The sequence below is a fragment of the Gossypium arboreum genome, chromosome 6, assembly GCF_025698485.1.
Source record: "Gossypium arboreum isolate Shixiya-1 chromosome 6, ASM2569848v2, whole genome shotgun sequence".
Lineage (NCBI taxonomy): Eukaryota > Viridiplantae > Streptophyta > Magnoliopsida > Malvales > Malvaceae > Gossypium > Gossypium arboreum.
The window spans coordinates 44,133,463-44,160,524 of NC_069075.1; positions in this window are offsets into that span (position 1 = coordinate 44,133,463).

A 27,062-nucleotide genomic window follows, 5' to 3' on the forward strand; every position below is an offset into this window, starting at 1 on the left:
CAGTAATTCTTCTGGAAACACATCCGAATACTCACATACTATTGGCACTAATTCAATCTTTAATTCAAACACTTTTGTATCTAAAACATATGCCAGATACGCATCACAACCTTTTCTCACATATCTCTAAGTTGACATAAATGAAATCACAACAGGCAATCCACTAGGCTCATCTGATTCAATTCAAAGGATTTCACTATTCTGACATTTCGGTTTAATAATCTTTCATCTACAATTTACAACAGCATCATGCAAAGTCAACCAATCCATTCCCAGAATTAAATTAAACTTATCAAACAGCAAAAGAATCAAGTCAGCCAGAAAACAGTAACCCTAAGTCATTAAAGGACAGATCTTGCAAACTTTATCAACTAGAACATACTTGCCTAAGGGGTTCGATACTTTAATCACAAACTCAATAAATTCAATAGGCAATTTCCTATTATACACTAAATTCTCACAAACATACGAATGTGTCGATCGAGGATCAATTAAAGTAATCACATTAGTGTCATAAAGAGAGAATGTACCGGTGATAACATTAGGTGACGACGCTTCTTCGCGAGCACGAATGGCGTAAGCTCTAGCAGGTGCTCTCGCTTTAAATTTCATAGTCAAATCCATTATCGTTCCTTTACTATTGGTCACATTTCCAGCATTTCTCGATGGCCTCCCTCTTTTGGCTATATTACCGGGTCTTGCATTTTGAAATTGAGCTTTCTCAGATAACTCAGAACAATCCATAATAAAATGATCTCGTTCACCACATTTATAACAAACTCTATTATTATATTTTACCCAACATTCTCTAAAATGTGGTCTTCCGTACTGTTGACACTAGGGGTTTGTTGTTTCTCACACTGCCAACGCTCGAGACTGAAGTAACTTGAGCTTTAGGACTCATGTATTGATTTCCACGGTCTTTATTCTGGTATCCCACTGATGCATTGGATCAACTATACGAATCTCGTATAAGGACTAAATTGAAACTTGACTAGCATAGGTTGTGATTAAATTGCTTGAAATTGTGTTTTTATGAAATAAGGACTAAATTGTAAAAGTGGTGAAACAATAAGGGCAAATGTGTAAAATTACTTTAAAGTGTGTTTTGGACTAAATTGAATATAGGGATTATTAAATAAGCTAAATTTGATATCATATAGATCAAGAAAATCGAAACTCAGAGCTAGATCGGGGGAAAAACAAAGTTATCAACTAATCGACTTATTTCACTATTTTTACATTCGAGGTAAGTTCGTATGTAATAAGCATTGTTATAATTATGCTTTAAATGCATTGATATTACACAAATTGTGTATTTAAGACTATAATCATGTTTGGAGATTACTCGGTTAATTATGGGCACTTAGTGTGTGAAAACGAGATAGCTTCGGCTATATATATACACTTAGTGTGCGAAATTGATACATTTTTGGCTATTTATTTGACACTAAGTGTGCGAATTTCCTGAATATCTAATAATGTTCCGAATGGTTCAACTGGTAAATGAATGATGTGGTTGAGAATGAGATTGGTACAAGATGGTACATGTATGTGCATAAACTATATTAGCTTTGAATTGAAGATATGGTGAAGAAAGTTTCGTGAATAAGCAATTGAAAGGTTTGTTAGTTGGGGTAAATTCATGTATCAATAATCAATTGTTGAATTATGTGGTTATGATTACATCAAGTTTATTTCATACGAGCTTACTGAGGTTTATAGCTTACATCGTTTATTTTTCTATGTTTTATAGTGAATTCAAAGCTAGCTCAAATTCGGGGACCGTCGAAGATTTTGTCACACTATCCTACAAACGATTTGGTACTTTTAAGCTTTTATTTTGAGTATATGGCATGTATAGGGACTTTGGTCATGTTGGTTATGTTTTGGTAATGATTTTGGCCATTTGAAATGGCTTGTAAATGTATGTCTTGGTTTGTATATAATAGTCATGAGAGTTGGCTTATTTTGAGTTAATTTGCTTATGAATATGTGTATGTGCATATAGTTTATGATATGTAAATTAGGGTTGGTTTTGGTAATGCTTATTAATAGTTGGTATTATGGAAGTTGAATGCTGATATTGGTGATGCTATTTGTTTGTGAATAAAGGTAAAGAATGTATGTTTTAAGTAGCCATATTGATGATCTAAGTTTATGAGATTTTGGGTATAAATGGATTGGTCTATTTTGCAACTTATGTGTATTGAGAAATATGGTATAGAATATATATGAATTAGGTTTGAATTGGTTGGTTTAAATGCCTATATATGCTATGTGATGGTGCAAATTGATGTGTTGTAGGTACATTCAAATTTGGGTGGCAAATTGACTTGGTAAATAACCTATTTTTGTCCACACGGGCAAAGACACGGGCGTGTGTCTCTTCTGTGTGCGACACATGGTTATGTTACACGACCATGTGTCCCTTGCTATTGAAATTGAAATTAAGTTAGTATGCTCCACAAGGTCTCACATACGGGCGTGTGACTTGGTTGTGTAGCATAAGTTAGTATACCCTACAGGTTTTGCACGGCCTAGCACACAGCCTGGCACACAGGCATGTATGGTCATTTTTACGGCACATGGGCTAGTCACATGAGTGTGCGTGTGTTGGCCGTGTGACCTAAGTTAGAGAGTTACATGGGATAGGACACGGGCTGGGATACGGCAATGTGCTCCCATTTTGACTGTGACACGGGTATGTCTGTTGGCCGTGTGAGACAAATGGTCGGGCCATATGGGTGTGTGTCCCCTGTTTTGAGAAAAATTTTCAAGGTTTCGTAAAAGTTTCCAAAGTTTTTGATTTAGTCCTGAACCACTCCCAAAGCTTGTGTAGGGCATTTTAGGCTGATATTAGGGACAAAATGATTAGTTGTGACAAGAATAAATATATGATTTGATTAATTGTATGTGAAATGTATGTTTAAATGTGTTCTAAGTCCGGTAATGCTCTGTAACCCTATTCCGATATTGAATATGGGTGAGGGATGTACAGAGGATTTATTTGATAGAGTGTATCTTCCCAGAGTTAATTTTTAGTATTGTTTAAGATTGAAGATGTTACCATTGTTGATTAGTTAGAGTATTAAGGATTTCATTCATAGATCTTTAAGTTAGAAGTGCAAAAGGACTAAACTATGGATTTAACAATTGATTTTGAGCAATAGAAACCAAATTATGAAAAAATTTGAAATTAAGGGGTAGAATTGAAAATAAGGAGCTAAATTTAGCTTAGAGTGAAATTAGTATAAAAATTTGAGGTTAAATGTGGAGATTAAATTAGTCTCGATTTAGGGACTGAATTGAAGTTTAAGCAAATATGGTATAAAATTTGAAATTTGATGAGAATTGAGTTGTGTATTATTAATCTATTTTAATTATTTTATTCCATAGCAAATGTTGTTCTAGAATCCTCGAGTAAGAAGGGGAAAGACAAGGTTGACGTTCAGTAGCTCGAAATATACGATTTCTGTTTCTATGATCCGAACTAAATTATGAATTATTGCATATTGAATTGTTTGTGTATGGTAAGTATTGAGGTGAGAAATCTTGCTCTTTTGGGCTACATTGAATAAAATGATGATTAAAATAACCCAATTATGAATATCGAGAAATGTGGTATTTTTATGACAGTTGAATTGAATATATGTATTGACAGAATGTGGTTGCTATCAAATTGAATATATGCTTATATGTGATAATGTACATATATGAAATTGAGACATTGGTTTTATTGAAAAGTAAAATGAAACCCTATTACCTGCTTCAGGCTAAGTCAGATATAGATGGCATGCCATAGAATAGGAAGAGTACAAGGATTACTTCGACTTCGTGTAAAATCCTGATTTTGGGCCTAGTCGAAATTATGGTTTCGAGACTACAAATCTGATGAGTAAAATTTTATTTTTATTATATTTTTATGGTCTACAATTTCACAAAATGATTTCGTGAAAATTTCATTCGAAAATTTTGACGTTTGGGCACTCAATTTAGTCAAAAGAACTAAATCGTAAAAAGTGCAAAAGTTGAGTTCTACATGCCAGAGGTGTCCAATTGTTATGAAATTTTAAATTGGAGGTCCTTTTATGGTAATTAGACCATTGGTTAAGTTGGTGGACAAAAATGGACATGGTTAAGCAAGTTTCTAAAGTTTTTCATTAAGGGTATTTTGGTCATTTAGTTATTAAATTGAATTAAAAACAAAATTAAAAGCCAATTTTTGTCCATCTTCAACCTCTTGGCCGAAACTTGCATGGAGAAACCATGGCTAGGGTTTTTCAAGCTTCCAAGCTCGATTGTAAGTCTGTTCTAGTCCCGTTTTTAATGATTTTTACTTTTTTATAATCCCCATAACAAGATCTATCTATTTCTACCATTAATTTAAGCTAGGGTTCATGTTTAAAAATTGAAACATGTGTGACATGCATGCATTTTGATGTCTAATGGTAGAAAATGAGTGTTGGGTGTTAAATAAACGACTTTTACTAAGCGATTTTTGATGAAAACGTTCGAAGGGACCATTTTGTAAAAGTTATAAAAATGGTATAAAAGTGTGTTTTGATGAGAATTGTGGCTTGCTATAGTTATGAAAATAGTTTTTCTAGCCTTGAAGAGTGAGGAAATTGAATAAAAATTATTTTACAAGTCTAGGGGCAAAAGTGTAATTTTGACAAAGTTTAAGGGCAAAAACGTAATTTTTCCAAAATATAATTTTTGGATCACATTAAATAATTTGAGTAATAATTAGACAAAATGTGCTATTATAGATCAAGAAAAATGAGGATTGGACCTAAATCGGGTGAAAAATGGAAAATCAATGGTTAGGTTCCTTTTTGCTATTTTGGTGCCGAGGTAAGTTCGTGTGTCAATAATATTGCAATACTATATTTAAATTTAAAATTCTATATTATTATTGCACGAATGGTATGATTTAATATATTGAAAAGTGATGAAAGAATGGTATATAAAATTTGTGAGAACAATGATATATGACTAGTAGCACATGAAATGTTTGATGGTTCAATCATTGATGGCTTGCTATATAATAGTTGAATATATTGAGAATTTTATATAATATGATGTTTTATTAAGTTCGATAACTTGTGAAAGAGTGGAAAAGAAGGTAAGTCCATTTGCAAGTAAATACAATGTGTGGAGTATGTTAATTGCTTAAATGACGATTATATGATAAATGTATGCTCTTGATAAGAATATGATTTGAATGCTCAATGTATGAAAATTTATGAAACATTGACATGATTGATAATAAGAGGAAGAAAGATCTCGGTTGAACGAAATAGGATATTCGATGGATTCTTGAAAAAGAATTGATGGTAAAAAGGATCTAGCCCGGACGTGTGATCCAATCCCTATATAGCCCTCTCGAAGAATATGTGTGAACGGATTTAGCCTGGACAGGTAATCCGAATTAGGTTCTGAATTTAGTCTAAACTAGTAATTCAGATCTGATCTAATTTGAGTATATGTCGTTGTAGGGGATTTAACCTGGACTGGTAATCCCGACAATACTCTATGAGTTTATATTACAGGGGATTTAGCCTGGACTAGTAATCCTGCTATAAGAAAGGAGGTTCGCGGGAGTGTGCTTTTTAAAAGGGGAAAATACGAATTGACGGACATGAGCTTGTAAAATGATCTACCCTCTCGAAGAATATGTGTGCTGAAATAGTTTTAGCCCGGACGAGTAATCCGATTAGGATCTAAATTTAGCCTGGACTGGTAATTCAGATCCGAGCTCATTAGAGTATATGTGGTTGCAGGAGATTTAGCCTGAACTAGTAATCTCGATGATACTCTATGAGTTTATATTACGGGGGATTTAGCTTGGACTAGTAATCCCACCGTAAGAGCGAGGTTCAAGGGATTGCGTACTTGAAATGATCACTTTTATGAATTGAAAGTGAATGGGATATCCATCGAGATTCCGAGAAATTCAATGAGATTAATATGAGACATGAAATAAAAGGGTTCTTGCCATGATAAACTCATTTATATTATATGATACTATTATGATGCATATGAATTGTCATGTTTGGACGAGTGTTGTGCTAAGTGATAGCACAAGTAAGTACTCGAAACCCATGGACTTGTGATAAGAATTAAAATGAATGAGTGATACTTATGAGAGTAATTTCATGAAAATCTTGTGATGGTATCATTATATTGTACTAAAATAGTTTGGACAGCCGCAATAGTCCTACTTTGAAATTCCACCAAAACTTGTGAAAATTGAATTAGAGACTGAATAAGATATGAAATTAGATCTTATTGAGTCTAGTCTTACATAGAGGAAACCATGTAAGTAAAAGAATTTCATATTATGAGATATTTGAATTTTTGTGAGACAGGGTCAGAGTGTTTCGGGCTCCCCTATCTTAACTTTGGAAAATCATTAAAAATTGTATGATAATAATCATGGGTTATAAATTACATGCTTAAAATACTTAATGAGTTTATTTTTAAGGGAAATAGATGAGAGCATCATTCGAGTCCCGTACTATGAGATAAATAAATTTTAGTGAAGAAAGGTCGAAACTGTTAAACAGCAAAATAGAGGAGACTTTGAATAATAAACTGTACTTATTGGCTAGACCAAAAATTTTGAAAATTTTATGGTAAGAAGATATGTGAGTGTAGTTTCTGGAAAAATTAGCATTTCTCAATTTGGAGTCCCGTAACTTCGGATATAAATAATTTGGTGACCATGACTTGAGAAAATAGCTTAACTGGACTTTGAGTAAATAGAGAGGAATTGAAAAATAGCATGTTAATACATTGCTTATTATTTTTCATGCGAGCTTACTAAGCATAAAGCTTACTCCCTCCTTTCCATTTCTTTTAGTGTTGTCAAGTTGGCTTGGGGTTGGAGATCATCGGAGGCAGCATCACACTATCAAGCCAATACCTTTGGAATATTGTTACATACATTAGAATTATCAAGTGAGTGGGATATACAGGGACCTAGTTCTATGACATGTGTTATTATGATTTGGCCAAATGTATTGGCCCACTTTGAGCTATTTTATATGGCCATGAGATGTGGCTCATATTGATTATGGCTTGTAAGTCTAGCTAGTCATGTTATGATTTATTGCTTATGATGTGAAGATATGATTATGTTTGTTTGTCATGCATGGTTGGCAATATATCATATGTGTTGAATGCATGTTTTATGACCATGAATTAAATGTGTAATATGGAGATAAAATAATAATGCTTTGAACATGAAAATTTGATGATAAGTTGAAATAAATTGGCACAAAGATAACTATGGTATGACTAGTCTTAGTTTAATGTGGGAATGTGTAACACATGCATGTTGATAGGTAAATGATATGTTTGTATCATAATTGAGGATGTTGAATGCCATTGGATCCATGTATATGTGTGTGCATGTAAGGGTAACAAAAAGGCTTGGAAAATAAACTAAGAGTTAACTACACGGGATGAGACACGACTGTGTGTCTCCACCGTGTGAGGGACACGGCATGGGGACACTGGCGTGTGGCCTGGCCGTGTGGTTCAATTTATTTGCTGACATCATAAACAGAGAGTTACACGGCCTGAGGACACGGACGTATTGATGGCACACGGGCGTGGCTCTGTGTTCACACTGGCGTATGACCCTGTTTCATGAGAAAATTTTCTAAGTTTTTCCCAGAGCTTTCCAAAGTTCTCGGTTTAGTCCCGAACCCTTTCTAAAGTATGTTTTGGGTTTCGTAAACCCAAATAAGGGACTATATACATGTGATAGAATGATTTAAAATATGAATGAAATTTTATGCCCTGATTTACATGATTGTTTGTGTTTAAGTCCGGTAATGCCTCGTACCCTGTCCTTGCGTAGGACATGGGTAATGGGTGTTACACTTCGAGTCGATGAGGCATTGAGTGTCAACTTATTATAGTTTTGACCACAATTATTTGCTTCAAATTTATCCGATGAGGCACTGGGTGCCGAACTGGTGTGTTAGTTGGATCTATGTATCTATTTGAGTTCTAGTCGTGTTAATAGTGAAAATAAATTATAAAAATTGATATGTATGATACTGGAGTGGAAAAGGACGTGAAATGGAAATGAGATGTGCAATGGTAAATTTTTTTAGAATATTTATGAATTATAAGCAGTGAATTCATGAATTTGAAATGGAGATGAATTATGCCATTGTATGAATTGATTTATCAAATGCCTTATGAGATGCTATCGTAATGTATTAGAACTTACAAGTTAGTTGGATGTGAATGAGGAATGAGTAAATTAGTATTATTGACTTGATATATTATATAACATTACATATTTGCAATTTTACATTTTAAAGTATTTATATCTTGTTTTAATGTTCGGATATAGAAATACCACTGAGTTATACTCAGCGTACGGTGTTGTTTTTTGTGCACAGGTTAGGTGCTTTTTAGCCCTTTGACAACTCAGCATCCAACAACAATTCCAAACTCAAGTGTGGTGATGTTCTATTTTGTTATGGCATGTACCTAGGAAGTCTTTTGAATGATGGTTGTTTTGTTAATGTGATGATATTTTGAATTCCAAGTGTAATGGTATTTTATGATCATGCGGTTGAGGTTGAAGCTATGTCTTGGTGTATTAGTAAAGCTCGATGTTTTGCATATGTTTAAGTTTGAACTTGGTAGCCTAAATAGCTAGAACATTAGCTTAATTATGGAAATTCTGTATGAATGAGTGTTTGGATGGTTGATGCTTTATACTAATGTGTTTGAAAGTATAAAAATGTGGTTCCAGTGAGGGTACATTGGCTAGGCACTTAAGATGAATGTTTTGGCATGTTTTGAGCATATTTAACAGTGATTTGAATAGGTTAAATGATTGGTAAATGGGTTGCTTAGTGTCCAAGTAAACACGATTTGGTAAACTTGCATTTGAAGATACACTTAGGTACACACGACCTAAGACACAGTCTATCACACAATCGTGTGAGACATACGATCGTGTGTCTTGTTAATTTAAGTGCAGGTTTCACACGGTCTGGCACACGGCCATGTGACCCAAGTTAGTGAGTTACACGGGTAGAGACATGGGTGGGACACAGTCTGTGTCCCAATTTCAAATGCTACACAGCCTGGCCATACGGCCGTGTGAACCTTATTTCTTTTTTTTGACATTTTCCCTAAACTTTTCAAATTGTTTCAATTTAGCCCCTATTTATTTTTAGACTTTTTTGAAGGTCCTGTAAATTTGTTTTAAGGGTTGTAAGAGTATTTTTACTCTGATTTTAAATGAAGTAGCGAACCTAAATTAGACGAAGTAGGTCATTCTACTAATATCATTGATGATAGTAGGCAGAGTATAGTCTAATGCACTAATGCGAATAATTGGAATAGTATTGCTGCGAACCCAACTTCTAACTTTCAAGAGGGGATAAATAGTGATAATAGTGTAGTTTGTATAAAAACCAAGTTTTGTATTGCATAACAGTTATCATTTTCAGTTGTTCAAGCTAATGAAATGGGAACACTAAATAAGTGTATCATGATTTCTGTATAATAATGAATGGTAATAGTTAGCTTGCATAATTGCTTATATTACAATTAAATGTTTTGATTGTTTAGTAATGATCGTGACCCTAATTTGACAATAGAGGTGTGTTAGGGGTGTTACAGGTAAAGTCCACGAGACGCTGGAAACTAAATTTAACTTTGGTATAATATTTCAATTGCAGGCTGACAAATAGTAAGAACAGTTAATAAGGGTAAGACAAGTTACAATATTGTATTTTCGAGTTTGAAGGTAATCGAGAAGAACATATATATCGTAGACAGAATTCTCTTATAATAACAGTTATCAATCCAGAATAAAAATGGCACTATTTGAAGCTTTATATGGACAAAAATGTATATTGATTCGAGTTGAGTGAAAACAAGATAGTTGGAACAAATTTGATTAGAGAAATAGAATATAAAGTTCGTATTGTTCAAGATTGTCATTGGATCTTTATCTTTCATATTCAGAAGAGCCGGTAACGAAGAACTTCAAAATAAATTGATACCCTTAGGAAAAGTTTGTGGCATCGACACAGTATCGTAGAAGCTACGTAGGGAAATTGAGGAATTGAAGAAGTCATGATACTCGAATCCATTCTCAATTAAAAATTTCAAGGATGAAATTTACTAAGGGGAAAGTTAAAACAGCTCGTGTTTCAATGGTATCAAAAATAGTGGTTTTGGGACCACAAGTTCGACGAGTGAGTCCGTAAACACTATTATTTAATATTTACGAGTCAAATTTGGTAATATATAAAATTTTGGATATGATAAATTTTAACTTAATGAAAAAATAGTAAAAATAAGTGGTTTGTCCCTAAAGTCAAGTGGTGGTTTTAGAAAATAAGGTTCGAGACCTCGTTTCTATAAACCAAGCCTGTAAATATTTTTATTAAATATTCACGGAATGATTATATAGGTGTATTAAAATTTTGTTAGGTAATTTTGACGTTTAGATAATTAACTAATTAAAAAGAACTTAACCGTGAAATTTACTAAAGTCAATTGTTATAATTAAGTTAATTGAAATCAATGTATAAATTGATGGATTTATAAGGCAATTTAGCAATATTTTTTAATGGTCGTTTTCATTTAGCTTTGTTATTAAATACATGTTTATTTTAAACAAAAATAAAAAGATTAAAATAATAATTAAAAAAAACTTAAAACTAAAGTGGAGACATCATCTTTATTCTTTTGTTTCTTCATCGAAAGTTGAAAGAAGGACTCCATTAAAGGAGCTTAAAATTCCGCTATACAAAAGCTTTTGCATATCAAGAACAAGTAGACAATCAAGGGAAAGGAAAAGTTGTTGTATAGTCTCTCAACTTTTGCTGTTTCTACAATTTAGCCCTGGTAAGTTCATACGGTATTGTTTTTATTATTTCCTAGTAACGTTAATATTATGAATTATAGTATCTGTTAATAATTGATATATATGGGACTTTACGTTTGAATTGGAGAGAAATTGATTGAAATGGAAATTGTTGTTCGATTTTCCATATTGAGCCCTGGCGAACATAGGATATGATACAATTTACATGCCAATATGTTATATTGCATGCTGTACGGGTCTGACAAGAGTTGAGATGATGATTCCTAATTTATTCCTGTCCACTGAATATATTGAAGTCCAGCATTTGTTGCAGACTATCATGTTATATTTACAGTGCTTCTAGTGTGTTATCAAGAGTGGATGTAAAGCCTTTGGACTTGGCACTTGGTGCCGAGGTATGTTTCTAGAGGGACGTTAGCCTACGGGCTAGGTACTTGGTGCCAAGGTGTGTTATAGTGGATAACTGTGTATCCATATCTGTTATATTATTCATCAGTGAGATTAAAATTCGTTAAATGACTTGCATATTGAATTGTATAAATATTGCTTGATTTTTTATAGTATATCGTGGGTTGATATGGATTGAATTCGTATGATTGAACGAATTATGCTACTTGTATATTTGTATAACTCACCATTGATTGATTGTGGTTGGTAGGACTAATGTCTATTAACATGGTTATTAAATGATTTATTATGTTTATTCAGTAAGTTTTATCATTTTAAACTGTGAACTTACTAAGCTTATTAAAGCTTACTCATGTCATTTCATGTTTCCTTATAGATAACATTTTACGGAATCGAGAGATTGAATCAACGCGAATATCACACTATCCAAATTCTTTTTGGTAGATTTTTGAAAACTTTTAATTTTTGGATATGTGGCATGTAATAGGATTTCTTGTATATGTTTTAAGTACTTATTACAAGTGGTATGTTCTGTACTTGTGTGATGAATATATGCTTTAGTTAATAATGTGCTAGTTCATGATTTGGTATGAAAATTCAAATATGGTATGGAACTTGTCATGTAATAGGTGAAGTTGTAAATGTTTTGGAATAGGTCATGCATATGGTAATGATTAGATGGATGAAATGATGTTTATGTTTTATATTTTCTAAATGTGATCATGTCAAGACATTGTGTGTTTATGGAATTTTTATGTTGTTTGGTCATTTGGTATAAACCTTATATAGGTGTTAAGTTATGGTATATTTGAATGTGAATGGATGAGTAGAGAAATGGTAAGTTTTGACTTGAATATAAGGTAGTTTTTGAACTTAAAAGCATCTAATTGATATATGCTTGTGACTTGATAACATAGCCTAAATGTCGGATTGTTTAAGTGTTTGAATTGTGGTGTCAATGATGATACATTGGTTAGGCATATAGATTGATTGTTTTGGGATGTTTTGAGTATATTTGATTGTGTTTTAAAGACTTATAATCATGTGTTTTTGGAATCTCTTGGAACCTAAGCAATTGGGTAGAAAATGACTTGTTTTAGAAGTAATCTAGGTAGCACATGGCCTGGGACACGGGTTATCTCATGGCAGTGTGCCATACACGGCCAACTCACATAATCGTGTGTCATTATTATGTTTAAGTGTAGGTTTCACAAGCTCTGAGACACGGCCTGCGACAGAGATGTGTGTCTCAAGTCAGTATGTGGCACGGCCTAGTACACGGTCGTGTGACCAACTTCGAATGTACACATGATTTGGCACACGACTTGCGACACAGCCGTGTGGCACTATTTTGAATCTTCACATGACTTGAAACACGAGTTGAGACACGGTCTTGTTTCCATACTTCGAGTACTCACACAGTCTGGTCTATGTCACATAGCTGTGTAACCTCTATTTTTCAATTTTCCCAGATTTTTCTATTTTGTTTCGAAATGACCCCTGATTGTTTTTAAATTATTTTTAAGGCTCGATTTAAGGTCCAAAAATGTATTTTTACCTAAATTTTTATGAATTATTGAATGATATAAGATAATTTGTATAGTTGTTCCTATTTGAATCTAGAAATTTTGAATCGTACTGTAATATTCTGTAACACTAATTAGACGACAGAGATTGGTTAGGGTGTTACTGACTTACTTATTTTTATTTTATTCTTTTATTTTATTATGTTTTACCAAAGAATCTATTTTTTTAAAGAATCTAATTATATTCAATTTTTAATTGTAAGTAAATACCAAACATATTTTATAACTTAAATCCAAAGACTTAATTTTTTAGTACTTATTTTTTAACACTTAACTTTTTAGTTTATGAAATATATCCTAAATAAAAATATTATATATTTATATATAGGAGGTATGTACTTACACAAGTGTAAAAGTTATATGGTTTTACACCATTCCATGATTTTTGTACGATTAATATTTTAACAATTCACCATTATATTTCATGCTTCACTTATGTAGATCATGCATGTCAAGTTTGAAATAACTTAAAATTTCTATCTATTCATTTTATGTAAAAAAATTCAACTGTTAAATATATATTAACATAAGTAATGTTTTAGATCAATATGATAGAAACATCGGATCAATTAAAAAATTACATGCATGACAAGTATAAAAATATTGGTAAGATCAACAATTGGATTGTTTAAGTAATTTTTCAAATCTTCAATGTTAAAAAGTTACGAAAATGTGTATAACCACTTAAATTCTATAGCGGTGTAAATGGATTCATCCTCTTTATGTAAATATCATCATCTTTATAATACCTAATTGAATATATATTTATATTAAAACTATAATTTTAAAATTTAAATTTAAATTAAATTAGCAAATATATATTTTATATTAATTTCACAAAACTAATTAATAAAATTTTATTGTAATATATAATAATAATCATATTTTAAATTATTTTTATTGATATCACACTTTAATTTTTATTATATTTATTTATATTTTGAAATTAAATTTAAATTTAATAATGATGTGATATAATAATTATTATTTAAATTATATTTTTAAAATAAATTATTAACTAAAGTATATTTTGATTTGATAACCATGACTTAACACAAAATGGTTTTAGGAAAAATAAATAAATAAAAATTAAGATATATAAAATGATTAGTTTTTATTTTCTATTAATATTTTATCGTTTATTGTATTATTACATTTACATTTGAATCTTATTTTATTTTTATTTTATTATTATTTTTATATTTTTATATTTTGAACTCAATTTTTAAAAAATCCTTAAACTCCTTTTTGTTGATATTTGCATATAAAATATTAAATTAATCTATTAACAATAAGCACATTTCTAGACTAAAACTAATGCATATATATTGCTTAACATTTATTTCAAACTAAAATATGCTGCTTATAATAAAAATCCTAATTAGTTATTTTTCGATGAACACTTTAGTTTTGCCCAATGAGGGAGGTGGTGGAGATAGTGTCAATGATGATCGTAATATAAAAAAAAGTCAAATTCAAAGAGACATGAGAGATAATTGATGTAAATATGGTTATATATTTGACCCCGACATCTGGTTCTTCTTGGAAGGATATGCTATTAAAAGGAGGATCCTCCGAGTCGATGACCTTTTTTTCGGGCTCCGATATTTTGGACAGAGAAGATTTTGAGTTCACAGAAGGAGACGTTGTGAGATCCAATGTTAATGGTATTCCAACCATTAACTTCTCAGAACGAATTCGACACCTTTTGGTTAAGGATATGGATACCACTGTGGTAGTGAAATTATAAGGGAGAAATATTGGCTATTCTACACTTCTCAATCGGATTTCTAATATTTGGAAACCTTCTCAACTGTTTCATCTAATTGACGTGGAGAATAGGTATTTTTTAGTAAGGTTTCAAAATAAGGGTGATTTTGAAATGGCGTTGACTTAGGGACTTGGGTGTTGTTTTGGCACTATCTCACTGGCTAGCCATGGATGTAAGACTTCAATCCGTCAAAGGCCTTCCCAAGTGTGGTGTTGGCATGGATTCGATTCCCCAGACTATCAGGCTTCCTGTATAAGCGAAGAGTTCTAAAAGATATTGGAAGTTCGGTTGGTAAGGTGGCTCAGTTGGATTTGAAAATAGATAACAAAACAAGAGGTAGATTCACAAGAATGGTTGTGTATGTGGATTTGGACAAATCACTCATCTCACAGGTCTTGGTTAACAACAAATTTCAAAGGGTAGAATTTGAAGCCTTATCGGCGGTGTGTTTCGCCTGCAATTGATATGGCCATTTTAAGGGTTTGTGCCCTTCGAAAATAGTAGACTCAAATCTCCTTAGTGGTAAGAAAATGACCTAATCTCGTCGATGGAAAACATTGACGAGAGGACAGCAGAAACTCTCCCTGGCCCTTGGACGATCATTGAATAGATATTCATGCGTAATCAGATGGACTCTGGTGGAAAAAGGGGCGCTAACTATGGCAAAAAAATCCATCAGAATCTAGATTTGGTCTATTACCTCAGATAGATTACGGAAAGATTTTAGATGATCCGACACAATTGGAGGAATCAGGGGTTAGGTTTCAATAGGGGGAATTTTAAGGAAGTTAAAGAGTAAAAGAGATTGGCTAAGGCTTTAAGTGTGGGTGTGGGGTCTGGTGGCTCAAAAATAATAGACCACTTTGATTCAAATAGGTTTTGAAGACCTAAAGGATAAATCAGGATTAGAGAAGAATAGGGTAGAGGATGAAAACTTTGGGCTGGCCTTAGTAAAGTCCACTGGACAGTGGGTAACAGATTTTAGACCATCTACTTCTTGCATTCATGGTCCTCGTTCTCCCAAGTCTTTGGATTAGGTGTTAGAGAAGTCAAACAAAGTGGATTCATCCAAATCCAAAAATAGTGAGTTATTAATTAATTCTTTTCTAGTGTGAGGTAAATTAATTGCTAACAATGTTTCTTTTGAGGTTGTGGGAAATAATTTTGTGCATAATAATCACATGTTTAATGGCCGTTTTGAATTGTTTGTTAATTTAGATGCTAATTATTTAGACTCCAAGCGTCATTCGGTTGTTTTATTCAAAGAAAACTATTATTCGAATCTCATTTTCAAAGGGCATGGTTCAGAAGGTAAAAGTGGGAGGGGCATTGTTGGAGTATCTCTTAACCGCACCATCTGGGAAAAGGGAGGTCACTTTAAGAACACTATAACTTCTCGAATTCCCTTGCTCGAGGCCATGAGTTCTATGGCAAATCTTATTAATTCTCAAGTTGAGCTTGGAGCTGATGTAGATATTCGGAATACTGAGGGACAAATTGGTGGTGTTGACACCCCTCTCGTGCATTAACGGTCATCTCTCTACTCTTTTTCATGTCTTTTATGAATTATAACATCTTTGTTGGAATTTTCCTAGTTGTGCTAGTTTAAAGTTTCCTCGTATTTTTCGGGAGTATAATAGGAAGCATAAGCCGGTTTTGATTGGCCTCTTGGAAACAAGGGTAAGTGGTTTCAAAGCAGATGCAATTATAGCTAAGCTTAGTTTTCAGTTTTCACATCGTGTGGAGGCACTAGGTTTCTCTGGTGGTATTTGGGTTGGGCGGAGGGATTCGAATTTTGTGGAAATTTAGAAAAATCATCCCAGTTCATTTTACTTAGAGTTTCTGAAAACTTTCATAGTCGACATTTTCTCATTACCTTTATTTAAGGAAGTCCGGACAAGCAAAAACTAAGACAACTATGGGAAGCACTTAAATGTATAATTTCAATAAGTGGGACTCCGTTGTTGGTAATTGGGGACTTCAATGCTATCATTTCTCCTTATGAAAAGAAAGGGGGACAAATCATTAGGAAATGATGTTCCCTCTTTGGGTCATTAGGACGTTATCCCTTTGAAACATTGGACAGAGCAATTTGAAATGATGCCTAGAATATCATATTTCCTTATTCCAGGGTAACCAATTTGCAAAGGCTTAATTGAATCACAAACCTCTAAGATTATCTCTTACACCAAATTTTCAATCTACTTTGGGGCGACCTTTTTGTTTCTTAGCGGGTTGGGTTGAACATCCAGCCTTTTCTAGTTTTGTCAAGGATAATTGGACTTTCTCTAAGAACATGCCGATAACTGGGCATGTTAAATTGTGGAACAAGAAGGTGTATGGTCACTTTCTTCTCATAAGAATCAGTTTATACGGAAACTTGTGAACATTTAAAAAGCGTTTGGTCATGGGTATTCAATTTTTTTGAATCAGGTTGAATTAGATGTTAGAGAGGAACTGAAAGTCGTGTTACACCATGAGGAACTTTATGGAGCCAAAAAGCAAGGTGCGATTGGCTGATTTTTGGAGATTAAAATACAAAATTCTTTCATAGATGAACACTATAGATGAGAAAGTATAACCGAATTGATGTTTTGGAAAATGAATTGGGTGATTGGATTTTAAATAAGGAAGAGTTGAAACAAGAGGTAGTAAACTTTATAAGAAATTATATGGTGAGTATCATGGGAGAATGAGCAATTTACATTCTAGTTCCTTTCCATCTATTGAATAGAGAGAACTTTATTTCCTTAGCAAATTGGTATCTAATGAAGAAATTAAGACAACACTCTTTGATATGACACATTTAAAGGTGTAACTCCCCTAACTTGAAACCGTCGTGGAACAGAGTTACAGAGCATTACTAAAATTATAGGTTAAATAACAGATATTCTACACCATACAGTATTCATGTCAAAAATCAATCATAAAGTCCCTTATATGAACCCTCGAGGTCCAAAACATGCATTAGAAATGATTCGGGACTAACCCGGGTACTTAGAGACTTTCTCGCAAATTCTCAAATTTTTCCCTAAATGTAGGGGCCACGCGCCCATATGGTCAGGCCATGTGGCTCACACGGCTAGGGACACGCTCGTGTCTCAGGTCATGTAACTCTCTGACTTGGGTCGCATGGCCAATTCACACGCTCGTGTACTAGGTCATGTGTGGGTGCAGGGATCACACGGCCAATCCACAAGCCCGTGTGCTAGGTCGTGTGATCAATTCTGGGCATTCTGTTTTGACATTTTAAAGATGTAGGGGACATACGGCCATGTATTAAGCCGTGTATGTGGACAAAAATAGGCTATTTTCCAAGCCACATTTCTCACCCATTTTGTCTTCCTCCTACACCAATACTTTAACATATTTGCAAGCCATTTTAAAACAATTAATTCAAGTCAAAGCTGAGTCTCATGCATGACATATCATCACATACAACCCATGTACTCTTAAGCACCTCAAATGACACTTTACCATCATGTAACCAACTATACAAACTTACTTAACTTATCAAATTTACCTATATGCATATTTTACCAAATATTCTAAAATTAATCATCAATATGACAACAGGATTTCTATCAATCAACCATTTAAGCACACACCAAACATGTCATAGCCTCATTTATACATATCAAAACATGTTCATCACAAGCCATTCCAATGGCTAGTTATAACCAAAACATTTACATGCTAATTTTGGCTAATTAAGCTATATATGTCATTATAACCATAATTGATTTACCATATATACCAAAATGGACCGATGGATAGTGTGAGTGATCTCTACAAAGCTTCCAATCCAACGAGCTTCCAAATTGCTATAGAACAGGGGAAAATAAAATAGAGTAAGCATGAAATGCTTAGTAAGTTCGTATAACATGGTAATTAACTTACCATTCATTCATGTTTAAGATAAACATGCAAGAGACAATCAACTAATTTGGTCACAAGCCCTAACACATATCCTCATCACCTTTGTTAGTCATATATTTCATATAACTATCAAAAAAACATGTATGGGCTCAACAATAATTAGATTTCCATGTACATGTACTTTCCACATCATGTATTCATATAACATATACAAATCATATCCTTGTATTTCAAGTACATTTTCATAATAATTCATCTCGAGTTTAGATTATTTCATGTCAGAACTTTGCCCATTAAATCATTTGAAATGTCAGTGTCACTCGGGTAATACACTCAAGGTGTACAAATCTATAATCATGAAGGAACATATTCATCAAACAAATTTCATGTTCATATATTATCCTCTTGTATTTCAACATGTCTTGTAACATCAGTTTCATGTATTTAAGACATATACCAGATTAAGGATAAACAAAGTCATTAAGCATGTTCCACACTTGTGTACCAAGCATGTCATGCTTCAATATTTCCATATATAATTTATCATCATTTTTCATGTATTAACTCATTTCATGTTCATATTTTCTCACGTCAGGATTTTGCCCGTTGAATCATTGAAAATATCGATGGATACACAAGTAGTACACTCGAAGTGTACAAATTAGAACTCTGTCAACTCATATTAAAGGGTACACATTAGAGCATAAAATCAGGAAGCACTCTCTCGAGCCATGTAACAGGAAGCTCACAAAGAGGCATTAATCGGGAAGCTCACAAAGAGCCTATCAGGAAGCTTTTTCAGGCTATATAATAGGAAGCTCATAAAAGCCATAATCAGGAAGTTCACAAAGAACTTTTAATTAGGAAGCTCACAAAGTGCCTTTAATCAGGATCTCTGGATAGCCATATATTGGGAAGTTCAAGCGAGCCACATCAGGACACTCACAAAGAGCTGCGTTTGTGTCTGCACCATATGCAGGATCACAACCGATCATAAAACATGACATTCACAAAGAGCTACGATAGTTCACAACACATGCAGGATCACTACCAATCAAGATGCTCGCAGGAACCATGTAACAGGAAGCTTGAGAGGTGTAACACCCCAAACCCGACCTAAACATTATGGCTGAATCCGAAGATATCACAAAGAATGGGTTTTGAAAGTGGAGTCGTTACGTTAAATCATCTTAACCTATTATCACATATTTTTTTATATCCATTATTGAAAACGTTAATTAATTGGTTTATTTCCCAAAAATTATTTACAGCAGAAGTTTAATAAAACTGATACATTTTAGAAACCTGATTTGTATTTTTAGAAAAAATTTATTTGTGAAAAATCATCATTTTCATAAAACATTTTATCGATGTATGTAAATTATGAAACCAACCAAGAGTTAATCAATTAAAAACTATACAATCCAAAGAGTCCTATAAATTACGAACTCTCATATGAAAACCAAAATCATAAATAAAACCATAAATTGCCAAGTTTAAACAGTTTATGGACGAGTGGTCACCACTGAGTCTCCGCCACACTGATCCGCCACACTGATCCACATAAGTCTATGGATTACCTGAACAGAATAGACAAACAGATGTAAGTTTTCGTAAACTCAGTGTGTAACCTAATAGAATTAAGCATACAAATCATACAGAAAACATATATGCAGTCAGATACAGATTCGAACTTAAGTCCATATCAAATATAGATACAGAATCAGATAAGCAGATCAGATACACAGAATCCTACCCCCATCCTCTACACACCAACTCTGATCATCCCATCACGCCATGTGGGGTTTAAAACACCCACCTATCCCTACACACCATATTGTGCCATTACGACACATAACAGATAAAGTGCAGCCAAGCTGTCGGAATATAGGCGAAGGTCGCCATTCAAAACGCTTCTTCCGTATATATACAATCCTACCCCAAAATCATATACAAAAACAGATACAGAAATAACAAACTATACATGCTTAACATGTTTATGTACAGATATCAGATATATAGATAGTAGAATAAACAGTCATGCATAGTAGTATCCTACTCAAAGCATACTATCAAAATATCAAATCACATAATCTAGGGTTTGGTTAGCCCTTACCGACCCTACGGTAGGCCCACAATCAATTGGAACGACCCGTACGACCCTAGGGAAAATTCCAGAATTATAGGCCTATATGCTCGTGTGGGCCCACATGCCCAAATTGACCTTGCCCTTGTGGCCCACATGGTCGTGCCTTGGGCACGACCAATCCTTTGTCAATCACACGGTCGTGTCTCGCACAAGGCCACCCACACGGCCGGCTACACGCCCGTGTGGCGTCAACATTAAGAAGTTTCAACTTCATTTTTCGCATTTTGGGAACACATCTGATATCGATTTGATGCAAAACCACTCCGGAGCCTTCTGGAACCTAAAAATAAAGTATCTCACTCCTTTTAGCATCCAATCCACAAGTCTAATACGATACCCAAATACACAAAACTGACTTATCGCTAACGAAAACGACCCCACCTTGAATCAAGCCAATGAAGTGGGATTTTCTGCATCACAACCTTCTCCTAGTCACAAAATCCACCAATAAATCACACAGCCAACATCACTAAACTAATCAAAGGAAGAGGATACAAGGTCTTATTTACCAGCCAAATAAAGGACCAAAAATTGGCAACAGTAACAATTGAACAAAAAATTTCAACAGAAATCAAAGAAGACAACGACAATTAGGGGAGAAATACAAAAAAAGAAAAAAATGTCAGAGAAGAGAATTTTGGGAAAAAGAATGGAAAAGGAATTCACTTTAGAGATTCTAGAGGAGAGAGAAAGGGAATTTTGAAAATCAAAAATAAAATATTTTGATAACTCCCTAAATCCCAACTCCCCACTATCCCACTACATCTCAACCACCTCAGAATTTCAGTTTATTCCAATATCTATTAGATACTCGAAGCAAAAATTAACACCGTGAGGGATTCAAACACATGACCTCCAACACCACAACCCCCTTACCACTCGAACCAACAAGCTCATTCTGATATGAACTAGCAGACAATTTTATATAAGCCCACTCAACCAAGATAAGGCTTGAATTTAAAATAACCAAAATTAACTAAAGGTGGGACTTGAACCCAAGACTACTCAACACACCTAAACCACTTAACCACCGAAACAGATACACAATTGTGTCAGATATTTACGAAAATAGAAATATAATATTCAGGGCATTACCAGAGGGCTTATAACAGGATGCTCGTAGGAGCTGTGGTTTATCCGCAACATATGTAGGACCATAACCAATCAGGAAATCTTGTATCCATCGAATTCCATTATTCAAACAGGATTTAATATTTACCAGGCTTTGTCGAATATGTAACCAATTTCATAAATTTGGCATTTATACAATTCACATACACAACATTTAATTCAAGCATATAAATATACATGATTTAGTCACACGAACTTAACTCAATAAATGTTCGTGTACGTAAAATCTACTAATTCGACACTTTCTCTTTTCCTCGCTCTAATTCTGAATTTGGTCTATTTGGATCTATATGAGTAAATTTAACATCAATTTAATACAATTCATATTCAATTTAGTCCAATTCATATCATAGGAAAAATTACCATTTTGCCCCTAAACTTTTAATTAATTATGATTTCGTCCCCTAGGCTTGGAAAATGAAATTCATGCAATTCAATCATTATTTCAAGCCTAGCAGAATTTTACGTGTAACATTCATAGCCCATGTATTTCATAAAAATTTAGAATTTTCCATGAATTTTGCAACTTTACAATTTAGTCTTAAAATCATAATTTCATCAAAATTCACTTTACAAAAGTTGTTTATCAATCAACAACCTTTCATTTTCTACCATAAATTTCAAATTTTCAGCATACTCATCCATGAAAAAACCCTAGTACTTTGATAACTTTACAAATTAGTCCCCGAGATAGCTAAATTTAGCTATTACGATATCAGAAATATAAAAATTACTAAAATCAGGACAAGATTACTGACCCAATTAAGCCAAAATAGCTTGCTTGAGCTCACTTTCTCTTAGCTAGGTTTTCAATGTTTTATTTTGGAAAGATGATGATAAATTGATGATATTTTCATTTTTTTTATCATTTATCATCTTTATTTTTTTCACTTTCCAATTTCATCATTTTCTTTATTTTATTTTCCATGGATGAATCATCATCCTTAACCACTAAGCATTTTTAAATGGTCTATTTGCCATATAAGGACCTCCACTTTAAAGTTCTATTGCTATTTAATCCCTTTAGCTATTAGAACTTAACTTTTGCACTTTGTGTAATTTGGTCCTTTATCAAATTAGATATGTAACCGGTAAAATTTCTTTAAGAAATTTTCATATGATATTTCCATCATACTATAGACTATAAAATAATATTAAAATAAATTTCCCTTTCGAAATCGTATTTTTGGTTTTGAAACTACTTTTTCGATTTTTTCAAAAACGGGCTGTTACAAAAGGCTTCGGATAGTGGCGATTTTCATGCCCTATTTTGTTAGAGTCAGTGGGAGCATGTTGGTCCATCTGTATGTGATTGGGTTAAAAGGATCTTATCTAGAGAAGCCATTGATTCGAATATTAATAATTATCTTATTGTACTTATTCCCAAGGTCAAAAATCCAGAAAGCTTTTCCCACTTTTGTCCAATCAACCTTTGCTTAGTGCTGTACAAACTGGTTATGGAAGTCATCACTAATAGATTTAAGGTTGTGTTTCCCAATATTATTGGCTCCAAACAAGTAGGTTTTGTTGTAGGGAGGAATATCGACTATAATGTCATTATTACCTAGGAAGTCATACATTCTATTAGAAGTAAGCAAAAGAATAGAAGTTGGATGGCCATCAAAATCAATCTTGAGAATGCATACTATCGCGTTCGATGGGATTTCACAAACGCATCCCTCTAGGCTACAAGTATTCTTAATTTACTTCATAATGTCATTATGTAAGTTATTTCTAGTTTTATGATACATGTATTATGAAACAGAATCCCAATGCAGAAGTTTTGGCCAGCAAGAGAAGTTCACCAAGGATACTCGTTGTCACCTTATCTCTTTATTTTTTGCAAGGAATGGTTGGGACATGGTATTTGCGTAACCATGGATACTAGTAGATGGTCTCCTATCTGTTTATCTAGAATAGGTCCAACTCTTTCACATATTTTTTTTGTAGATGATTTGATTCTCTTTGATCATGCGAATTAAAAATAGACGAGAGTCATTAAAGAAGTTTTAGACACATTTTATGAATACTCGGACCATAGTGTTAACATGCAAAAATCGAGCATTTTTTTAGAGGGGTTGAGGAAGATCTAGGAAGGCACATAAGTAGGTTGTTTGGTTTTCAAGTGGTGCAGAATCTCGACTCGTTTTTAGGAATTCCCCTCTTTCATGAAAAGGTTACAAATAACACCTTGTGTTTTGTTGTTGACAAGGTGCGAAGCTAACTTTTTAGTAGGGATGCTAGACAACCATCTTTAGTTGGTAGACTAACTTTGGCACAGTTGGTTTTACTCTTGATTCCAAGCTACTTTTTACAATCAATGATGATCCCAAAATGCTTGTGTGATGAGATTGAACAAATGGGCAGATAGTTTATTTGGGGGTCTTGTAGATGTACAAAAAAGATGGTCTTAGTTAGCTGGGATTTGGTTTGCCAACCTAAAGCACATGGTGGGCTTGGTATAAGGTCTTTGCGAGATCATAATACCTCTTTTATGATGAAGTTGGCGTTCAATATTGTGTTTAACTCTTCTGCTCTATCGGTTAGTGTTTTCCAATCAAATTATGGGGTCCAAAGTGGTTTGCTAAAGTGGCCTCTTATCCGTGAAAATCTACTTTGTTCTGTTAGAGATGGTAGAAGTATCAACTTCTAGCAAGATTCTTGGGTCCTAAACATTGGGCCTTTGTGTAAAAAGATATATCCTATTTCTAATCTTGATATGGAACGTACACTCAGTGATATGGATACAGAAAATGGTGAATGAAACTCGAAAAATTTTTTTTTACTTTGAGTTTCAGAAGAGGTCATTTAACAGATTGTAGGAGTTCCACCATCCCCGCCTAATTTTGGTACAGATAGAATAATTTGGGGAGGTATCGCATCCGATTCTTTTTCCATTAAAAGTGCATATGAGAAGCTACGAGAAGGGTTATAGTATTCGAAAGAACCAATTTAGCAGCTTTCATGGAAATTTCAAGGTCCATAAAAGGTTAGATTCTTTATAAGGCTTGCCTTTAAATAATGGTTGCTCCCCAATGCGAAAAAGACAAGAAGAGAAATTGGAATGGATACTGCTTGTGAAATTTGTGGCCATGATTATGAAAATGTGATACACGTACTTAGGGATTGCCCTGCAGCAAGAGATATTTGGAATCAGATAATTCCAACAAGTAAACATCCAACTTTTTATTCTGGATCCCTACATGAATGGATGGAGCATAATTTCAACAATAGATAACCTAGCCTTTTAGTGGGAGGAGTTAATTGGCATTGCCTATTCAAAATTATAATCTAGCACATTTAGAAGAATCAGAACCTTTTCATTTTCCGAGGTTTGTCTTGGAATTCTGGTGCAGTTATCAATGTTTCTTTAAGTTGGGCAAAATAGTATGCTTCTGTATCGAATTAGTTCATTCTCAATCATTCAAGATCGATTATTGCTCCTTCCTTGTCGAACAATTAGGTATGCTTGAATACAGATGGTTCAGTTAGATTAGAAGATGCGCTCACTGAGTTGGAGGGCTTTTGCGTGATCAAAATGTGGGGTGAATTATTGGCTTCAACAGGTATTTGGGCAATTGCACAGTAACGTATTATGAACTTTTGGGTATTTTCAATGGGTTAAAACTCATACTAGATCGGGGGTTTGAGAGAGTTTTAATTCAGACTGATAACATCGAAGTAGTTAACATCATCCAGGATGGAAAACTTGGGGGTTCCAATTTCTCTTTGGTAAGAAGAATTCTTTTATTATTGAAGCTTCAAAGTCACTGGAGTACTTAGCATGTTTCTTGAAAAGATAATAAATTCACAGACAGGATCGTTAAGACAGTACGAGACAGAAGAACTGGCCTACAGCTAATGGAAGATCCCATTCAAATGGATTCACTTTAATATTGGACTTTTTAGTTTTATTAATTTTTCACTAAAAAAAATGTTGCTTATAGCAGATAGAAAATCAAATCTAATGTTTCCTAAAATTAGCAAATAAAGTTTGTATTTTTAACCATAGTTAGATGAAATGGTAATGGTCTCTTTTATCTTAACCAACAGTGGTTGATGATTCAATCCTCGCCCTGGGTATGAAGCAATTTTAAAACCCATGACCAGCGTCTATCCCTTTAATGGGTCTATAGAACACGAAGGATTAATCATTGGGCTCGCTCTAGTGGATACCTTGAGAAACCAAAAAAAAAATTATTTGATAAAGAAAAAGTGGTTTGTTCTAGACCAAAAAAAAGGGTAAATTATCTTGTTAGTTACTTTAAAATTAAGTTGTTCTTATTTTTTTCACTTCAATTTTTTTATTAATTTGATCATCAATGTTAATTGAATTGATCACTTCACCATTAAATTCACTATTCCACCCTTAAATCCATTTATTTTTTTATTTTTTAATATTTTCTCTTGTCCTTATTTTTTTCCTTTATACTTTTTTTCTTTCTTTCCATTCTCTACCCTCTCAATTTCTTCATTTTCTTCCTTAAACTCATCTCTTCCTACATCTGACATAAAAAAGCGATGGCAGTTATCACAAATGGAAATCCAAAACGCCTAGTAAAATGGTCAATCGCCGGTATTGTGGAAGCAATGTCAACAATGGAAATAAACGAAACTCATGTCGAAAACAAATTGTATTGTTTGGTTTACAAGGAGCAATTTGAGTTGGAGACCAAAGTTCATAACAGTCCTTGTGATCATATGTACCATTCCTAACTTCATACTCCCATGGCTTCAATTATAGAACTCATGCCTCGTTTGCCGCAACGAATTATCTGCAGTTGTTGATGGTGATGAAAGAGCTGAATCGGTTGTATGTATTCAAATTTTTATGAGATTCTAGTTAGGTTGACTGTTTGGAGGTTATCCAGTAGAGGGTTCACAATAGACAGGCTTCCAAGAGGTATTAGAGGAGGCGGAGATGATAGAGATTTTCCAATGCTTTACATAGATGTGGATGATAATTTTAATAATGGACGGTTGCCATAAAAGGTTTTATTAGAGTGGTAAAGAGGAGGGTTTTCCAGAAGATTTTTGAGGAACATTTATTTTTTTGGTGTTTCGACGATTCAAATTCTTCGAATTCTAAGTTAATTTCAAAGTAGTTTTAAGCCCTAGATTTTGAAATTTCAAATCATTTATAAATATTTAGGAAAAATAAATTTGGAGTTATCTGATTTCACCATATTTTTGTAAGAGAAAATTTCAAGAATTGAGAGTATTCCAATAAAAAGTACGAAAGGGAAAAAGAATAAGGAA